The sequence below is a fragment of the Drosophila elegans genome, unplaced genomic scaffold (genome assembly GCF_018152505.1).
Source record: "Drosophila elegans isolate 14027-0461.03 unplaced genomic scaffold, ASM1815250v1 contig_476, whole genome shotgun sequence".
In the NCBI taxonomy this organism is placed as follows: Eukaryota; Metazoa; Arthropoda; class Insecta; order Diptera; family Drosophilidae; genus Drosophila; species Drosophila elegans.
The window spans coordinates 11152223-11161149 of record NW_024545863.1 but is presented as its reverse complement, the minus strand read 5'-3'; the positions used below and the strand labels follow the sequence as shown (position 1 = coordinate 11161149).

At 35.0% G+C, this 8927-nt stretch overlaps 1 protein-coding gene across 1 annotated transcript in view; it reads left to right on the top strand.

Annotated features, from left to right (window-relative positions):
* The first annotated feature begins 2460 nt into the window (after positions 1-2460).
* Positions 2461-8927, top strand: part of LOC108141170 (retinal guanylyl cyclase 1) — a 63316-nt gene continuing 56849 nt past the window's right edge. Inside the window, exons 1-2 of the mRNA XM_041709442.1 lie at positions 2461-2565; positions 3752-4085. The gene's annotated coding sequence lies outside the window, so the exon portion shown is untranslated. The remainder of the gene's footprint in view (positions 2566-3751; positions 4086-8927) is intronic.

Here is an 8927-nt window from a genome sequence, read left to right as displayed (position 1 = left end):
TAAAACTTTATTGAGGTCTAGCATCTCTGTAAATTAGGAACCCAATTCTCCCATTTGCTGAACCATGGAGTCCAAAAAATCCGGGTTTAATTTGTATTAACAGTGCCACACAGTTTAAGACACAACTAATTGCACCCGACCTTAGCTTTAAAAACACCTCTTAACGAGGTTGAAAAAACGTAACGATCGCACCTTCGTTGCATAAAATTTGTGATACTGAATTTCCTGACGAAAAATTATTAAACATTTTTTCTATTCATCACGCTCCTACAAAGCTTTTTTTCTACACAGGCATATTTTTGTTGCAGTGTACCGAATAACAAAATTATAGTTTATTATAGTTTTATACTTTTAGCGTTAGGAAGAAAATTGAAAAAAAATTTAAACATAGAAAAACATAAAATAAAACCAAAACGGAAATGTTTTAAAAATTTATTTGCTTCCACGAAGTCATAAACTTCTTTTATTACGAAAATTGATAACCGAAATTTTCCCTTCCGAAAAAGTATAGTTGCGCATACAAATGCTTTAATAAAATGTGCTATTTTGCTAAAAAGGTTAAGAATTGATTAATAACTCTTTTTATTAGCTGAAGCTCAACCTAGCGGTCATAGTTTTACATGGTTTATGCCGTGGCTAAAAGCTTGAATCCGTATGAAAGCACAAAACTGCTTTTTCTTTACAAATTTGTACGGCCTATGTAGATACTCTCAAAATTTTTGGTTAAAAAAGTGTAACTAACAAAATTATATATGCTTGTATAAACTTGAATAGCTAGTTATTAAACGTACCGGAACAAGATGAACAAGTTGTTTAATTAATTGCATAATATGTGTACCAATGTCCCAAATTGACCTCGAAATTGTTACTTTTACTCGCAAATTACCCCTTATTAACCACGAAAATATAAAATTCATTTAGTTAACAAACGAAATTAAAATGCTATGTCACAAAAAGTAAATATTTTCATGTCACTCACGCATATTAAAATTACCCATTACCCATACCCGTAAAAATAAGGAGAATATAATTGCATTTTCATGGCGCTGCCAATGAATCACACAATACTGAGCGAATTTCGACAATGAAAATCAAATTATTAACACAATTTCAGGAACTGAAAGAGAAGGAAGTCAGTTAGGCTTCATAGCCTAGGTTTGTTCATTCATAAATTGGTCTTGTGGCGAAGGAACGAGGGCCTACTAAGCTCAGGTGCTCTGCAAGCTTTTAATTGCCTAATTGTTTGGGAGTTGAAGGACCATTGAGATAACAGACCCAGGATAATAGAAAGGAACAAGTCTTATAGTCTAATTTATAGTCTAAGTTGCATTCCGAGTTCAAAAACTAAACAACAGAAGTGCAATGCAATTTTAATCTTTTTATTGACTTTAAAGAGTTTTTAATATTAAGGAGGTTTAGATAAGACTCACAAGAAGCCAGTAAACAATAAAATAGTTCTTTTTTTTAATTTGTTGGGCTTTAAATAAGACAAAATAATAATTAGGTACATATCTTTAAAGGAGATGTTGATTTTGTATTAAATTTGTTCTTAAACAAATGCAAAAACATTTCTCATGAGGATATGTTAATGTTTTATTCAATTTGTTCTTAAATAAATGCATTAAGGCAGTACAATCATTTTTTGCGTTAAAACTAATTATTATGATTAAAAAATTGTTCTTTATTAATTGCTTAAATGAAAAATAGCTTCAATTTATATTTTTTTTAATTAGCTTAATTATTATTTACGTTTATTTTTATCACAAGTTAGGTTAAAAAAAGTGTAAGCTATGTTATGGTTATATCGCTTTTTGTATATCTTTTCCAAACCTCCTTTGTAAAAGCTATAGAACAAACAAATTACTAATTACATTACTTATTAAAAAAGTAAAAGTCAGACAAAACTATTTTAATTAAATGCCTAAGTAACTAATTACATAATCTATCTTTACTCATTTTGTCATTCCTCTCCCATTTGTTTATTCTGTCTAATATGTGTTTCGGCTCGCTAACCACATTGGACATCAAGTATCTGCTGGCTTTGGCAGTGATGTATGTATTTGCCGAATCGGCTTAGCGCGACCTTGGCAGCCGAAATCGCTGGCGAATAGTGGTGTAATGCAATCAATTACTTAATAATCCCCAAGCAAAACTTTGCATAAACAAAACCGCTTGGCGAAAGAATAAAGGGACCCAGGACAACAACAAATAGAGAGGCCGCCCGGCAAGACAACTGATTTAATAACATAAGTCAGCTGTTCCGAGTCCTGGCCTCTCCCAAATCTGCCGCTCCGAAAGCTCACAAAGGACGAAAGCTTTCGGGGAAGCGGGTCAACGCTGCGTATGCGTTACGTTTCACTTTCGTTGCCGACGAAGTAACTCAGCTTCTTCCATTTGGCGGCTGCTGCGACCCAATCAGACTTCGTTCCGTTTCGATTTCATTTTCAGTTCCCGTGCAAATCTCGAGGCGTCTGGTTGTGTGTCCGCTGGAAAATTCATCCAAAAAATTCGGCGCAAGTCGCGCGGTGATTTCGATTTATGTTACGGCTTCTGCTGCCCCAAAAAGTAGGCAACGTGAACTGTGCAAGAAAACCCCAGTCAAGTCGTGTGTATCGGTGTTTAAAGCTTTAACTTGACTGAGGCTAAAGTTTTTATGAATGAACCGCTCAGTCGGCCGCGGGTTGCGTTAATTCTGAGCGATGAGCACGCGTTTTCACTTCTTTTCTTTGGAATCAATGAGGATGCCCAATGATATGAAAGCAATATAAAACGCATTTTGGAAACAACGCATCAATGTGTCTGCTCTAAGAATTGATAGGCAGATGTCACACACAAAGACATCAGTGTTATGGAATAAAAAGTTAAGAGTAAAAAGTCAATAAAATATTTTTATCATCTTATTAAATTTTTAAAGTCATTTACTTACCAGGCGGATCTCATATAGGGTTTTTTTTTGTATCATTCTCTTAGTATTCCTTTGGTTTTCACATTTCTAAGCTTAATAATTTATTTAAGTGAGAAGTTAACAATGTGAAATATAACTGTTTTAATCGCTACATAAATAGAGCCTTTTTAAAAAGTCTTTAAATTAGACCTATTTTAGATTATATCACTTTTTGGAAGACCTTTTAAAAATATAATAATCAAAGTGTTGTGAAATCCTTGAAAAGGTTACTCCATAAGTTTTATTTTTCAATTTTTGCCACACCGTGACTTAATTCAACTCACGTGCTAGTCCTTTTTGGAGCAGCTCAACAGTAAGCCCCAATGACTCGGAATGATTAAAAAGCTTCCTAGGCCGTCGCTCAAAAGCGGGATATTTATTCGAGAATGCGTCTCTGATGAAACCCGCAAAGTGTCACCGTTGCTTGTTGTTGTTGTTGTTGACTCTGCTAATACGTGATCAGATCACACAACAAACCGCAACACCGGCAGCAACAACAACAACAACAACAACCTGAGAATGGAGGGAAATACCTTTCCATGCTCCTTCAACTTTGGCGTCGCCATGGTTGCCATTAAAGATGACACACGCCAGCCGGCTGACGCCTGCTTAAATTACGAGCACTCTTTAGGCATTCCGATATCAATTCCACCATGGTCGCCATCGCTCATACGCACCGTGTGCCGGCCAAGCGCCCCGCCGCCACCTCCGCCCCCGCTGGGCTTAATTGCCGAATATTTGTGTGCGGCACAACAAAGGCGTTTCAGCCAAAGAAGAAGAGAAAAAACAATCGTTTACATATTTCAGTAAAGCTTGTGGCAGCCATGAAGATGATGCTCAAAAATAAATGAGCCTAGGAGTTTAAAATATCAAGAAGCCAGTTGCTGGAACTCTGGTAAAGTGAAATGGTCGAAGCGTTTTAATTGCCTCCGGTAGAAAGGATTTCCTACTCTCCAAAAGTGTGTGCGTGTGCGTTCGGGTGAAGTGTGCGTTTCTCGGAGCCGGGCAAAGGACCTCAACCAGGACAAATCTTCTGCCAGACAAGCCTTTTCGTCTGTCACCAAAGCGGCTTAAAGTTCCTGGATTCAGTACGCAGCGTCTAAACCAAAGCGACGCACACCAATACATCAGCGCCTGTTGTGTGAGTATGCTTTGAAATTGTAGGCCCATTGCTTACGTTACGTGTAGGCCATTTATACACAAGCAGGCATTGTTGACTGCAAAGTCAGAAAAGTCAGTTAAGCACTCCAACACCGTAAGAAAGGTATTGGATCAAAATTAAGTTTTCACAAGTAAAATAAATGCAATGGTTTAGTGGCAGTGTGTACTGGGTTTTAAACCACAATTTACAAGATATTACAACAATAAAGTGTATAACTATTACGTAAGAAACCCAGTAGCTTAAATATATAATTATAATTTAAGAATTAAGCAGTATACAAACGAAAAATACCATTGTAAACTGTAAAAATGCTTGTAAAAATACTTTCTTGTATTCCAACTTTTATGATATCAAGAAAGGAAGCAAACTTGGACTTTATATACCATGTCGGCTATTGCAAAAGTAAAAACATCTTTAAAACATCTAAATTTTGAATTATGTGAGTACCAAATAAGTCCCATTGATGATTTCCAGCCCAATTATTCGAGGGTTCCTATGGCAACTATATGATATTGATTTCCGATTGGAATAAAATTAAATGCGTAATTCTGAATTATTTAACCATTTATATTTTATATGTTATATAGAAGCTTACATTTTTAGTTAATATATTTTATTAATATTCCGATTGTTCCCATGGGAACTATAAGATATAGTCGTCCGATGTTGACCAAATTTAAGCCGTAATTTCAAAAAAATAAACCATTACCAATATCCAATTCGTGTTTTATTCTTGATTGTTCCCTATGGGAGCTATATGCTATAGTCACCCGATCCGGCTCGTTCCGACAACTTTTGGGAAAGTTTCATGCAGATAGCTTTAAAACAAAGAGACAAGTTTGCATAGAAACTGACGGACAGACAGTGATGCTGATTAAGAACATATATACTTATATACATATGTTTCAAGCTTGGTTTTTGTTTTTGCAGCTGATTGTTTTCCAAAAAAAATCAGCTTGTTATGGTAATTTCTTGTTCGTCAAAAGTATAAAACTTGACAAAAAAATAAAAAATAAAATAAAATCGATAAAGCGTAATAAACAAGGCTTGGTCAAGCAAGCTATGCGCGAAAACTAAAGCGCCAAAGTCACACAAAAGTCAGACAGACACATTTTTTACAAATAACAAATGGGGTATCCTTGAAACCGATTATTTCGATAAACTTTCTCCAGATGAACAAACAATGAAATTGAAAGCTTAACATATGTATGTAAAACTTTTTGAGGACGAAATGCCTGTGATTTGCATGTCACTTGGCAGTTAATAGAAAATGAAGCCCTACAAATTGAATGGAAAGCTTTAAAGGTGCCAGAGTATCAACAAATATGAGAAAATTGATTCTAATTTTGAATGTGCGTCCGTTGAGTATAATCTATTGGGCTTAGCCATGCCAAAAAGCCTTTTGTGTAACCTTCGCATAACCTTGGAGCACGCTTTCTTAAAAACTATCCCTTCAAGGAACGCGCTTCTCAAATCGTTTGAACAATGCCATTTGGTCTTATCTATTAGCCCAGTTCTCTGAATTTTATCTTTTCACCCACGCAGCTTTTCCCAAGGCCAAGTGTTTAAATTAACCAGCATCATGTATTCTGCCAATTCATTCTAGTTTTGCTTTCAGTCTTCTGTTAAGTACGCCGCACTTCTTAAAAGAACTTAAGCTGCCCCTAGTATCTACTTTCATCCGCCTGCTACTTGTTTGTTCACAAACTTTGCAAGTTGTAGCATAGGCGACATAAATCTAAGCACATACACAAATACTTTGCTACAAGAATATATACAAGGCCTATCCTGAAAAAAAAGTTCCCTGGAAGGACACTTTTTGTTCTGAAAATTTTCGGTGGCTCCTCAAGTTGGAGCGCTTTACGAGAGGCTGTCAAAAAGCCAAGTGAGACGTTTGTGCTTATAGTCTTTACAACTTCCGCCTTATGGCTTCAACCAAAACATTTTGCATGGCTGCTTCCCAAAGTATGCAACAGGATGATGAGCTTTAACAAGTTTTCACGATAGCAAAATCACATAGGCAAATTGCAGCACATGGTGGTTATATTCACCTCGTTTAAGCCTTATCTGTTAAATGACATTGAGTGCATATTTGTTTCTTACAACTTCTTCAAAAGAATACTTAAGCAGCATTAATTTTCATCGAGTTTAAGTCGTTTTATACTCTTCAGGAGCTACTCTCGTTTACTTTCTCATACAATAGCTCCAGAACAAACACTTAGGGATAAGTTGAATTTTTTTATTGTTTGTTTTTGCATAGGCATACATAAATTTACTTTTGTAAGTTGCCTTTCCTAAAACTCATTTATAAATACATATTTAAAAAGATTTAAATTAGTAATCATTAATAAATCATCATCACTTATTGAACGAAGTAGTTTTTTACCTTTGCAGCTATGATGATTTTCTGCTAAATCAAAACCGTTGTTCTGAAACGAGTTTAATAAAATTAATACCTTAAACCTCAAATATTTAACCATTACAAATAAATCAAATATTAACAAAAAAAACCTATTAAGAAAAAAAGGCGAACTGATTGCTAACTTTGTTTGCACGAAAATACAATCATATTTCGTCAAAAAATTGACCTTAATAAGAGATGCCTTTGTTTATAATTGATTGGGTGCAATGGTGTGGGAAAAATAATACAAAACAAAGATTTGGTAATTCAAACTAAAGATACAATACACATCAAGACCACCATGCCACAATGCCGAGTGTGAAGTACAGAAATCACTGCGACATTGTGTTTTGCGCATGCTATGCTATTGTTCTTCTAGTCAAGGTTTTGACAAAAGGTTAACCAAATCTCGTGTTTGCGGCAGCAAAAAGGCGGAAAACTTTCAGCCAGGAAATGAGTGTTGCACACAGTAGTGATTTTTGCGAGTCAATATGTTTGGGTATAAAGTATGTATGGTTATTTTATGCAACTCCGTTATTTCATTTATCACTGGTATACCCAATCATAGGTGTTTCCCGACCTTCTGTTGTGGTAGCCACATAAAAGGTTTTCCAACGGTACAGGCAATTAACGCGAAAAAGCATCTCTTTTATACCAAGCTTTTGTGGAAAATTAAAGGGGAAGGTCGAAACATGTCGAGTCTTTAGTACTCTTCATGCAGTATTTCGGCTTGTCCTAATAAAGAAACACGACTATATACCAGCTTAAAGCCTCTGAAAGGTATGTTGTTTTTCACCCGTAAAGTATACTGTATGTATGAAATCAAAAAATATATGGAAATATAAAAATTTATATAAGTATTTTTTTAATCACTGCTCTCGACTGTATAAATATTTTCTGCTTGTTGAGTTCAGTTGGTTGAGTTAAAAGAAACTCATTAATGTAATTATAAGGCTCCGTGGACTGCTACTAAAATGATGGGTGTTACCCAACCATTCAGGTTAACCGCCTTTCATTTGACCAAAGCGGCTTTTCAAATAATTTATATTAAATTTTACTTTTTCCGTTCGGTTATTAAAATTTGTTTTCCTCTAAACAAATTATTGTGTTTTCTTAGGGGCTTTTAGCTCCGTTTAAATATTTAATTGTATGCTTATAAGCTGCCAACGCATTTGGATTTCCCTTAATATTTATAATTGTATGCCAACTTTTTTTTCTACCATAACAATGATTTATACCTTCGGGAATTAGGGGTTTTATACGGAAATATTGATATTGTTTAATTTTGTTTCTCAATAATGAATTGAATTTTCAGTCTTTTTTTGTTTTTTCCACATGCTTGAAATCGTTCGAAATGCTTTTGCTATCGTTTATTTACGGGTCTTTATTTGCATGAATTATGTATTTTTTTAGGTATTTAGGGCTTATGCAAAGCGGATTCAATTATTACGTATTTCATATTTGATTGTTTTTATTTTGCTCATTAAAAGGGAATAATGAAAAAAATTGCTGGCTTTGGGAAAATTAATGTTACTCAAATTGAGGTAATACTAAACAAAATCAAGGGGAAAACGGAATGCCTTTAGTATACAGTAAAACGTGATTTGCAAGATCCTAATTGAATAAATTATAAAATTGATATTCTTGCTTAGATTGATTGCTTTGGAAAAAAATGTTCTTATACAAATTAGTAAATCGGATCTCATAGTCGTCATTAAAACAATTACACCATTTACTGCTGCTTTGCGAAATGTTTTAAGCAGAGAAATGAATATGTAACGTAGGAACAACTTAATTTTTAATCTCTCGTTTAATAAATGGATAGCCAGGTTGGCTTTTACCTTTATTTAATAATAACCGCGTTTTAAAACTTATGCAAACAGCGGATTAATTTATCCATGTGTATATATGTGTATTTCAACCTACTTACTTTTTGTATATATAGTTAGATATATAAACTATTTTTTGTTTAAGTCGCTTCTATCAACGACTGACCTAGTTTTTATTGCACTCTCATTTTTTACATACTTTCACGGAGGGCCGCTATTTCGTCTGCAACAGTTTTATCCATTTGTTTGCACTGTGGTTCCCCACTAAAATGTTGACTTTTCCCAGTCAAAGGGAGAGCGAAAAATCGAAAATTGTTTGCTATTTTGCTGACCCACATATCCGTTTCATATTCGACACCATACACCATACACCATACACCATACACCATTCTGCGTATAATTCGCCGCCACGCATTGTAGTGCCGAGCACATTTGTTTACTTCCCTCGCACTGCAATCTGCTTTAATGCCATATTAAGGCGAGCTGAATGGAATTGAAAACAGAAAAAAGGAGACTCTAAGCGGCGCACATGCACACATGAATGCGTAAGCAGGCAACGGAAGACAGGACGCTGGCAATGCGGAAAACTGG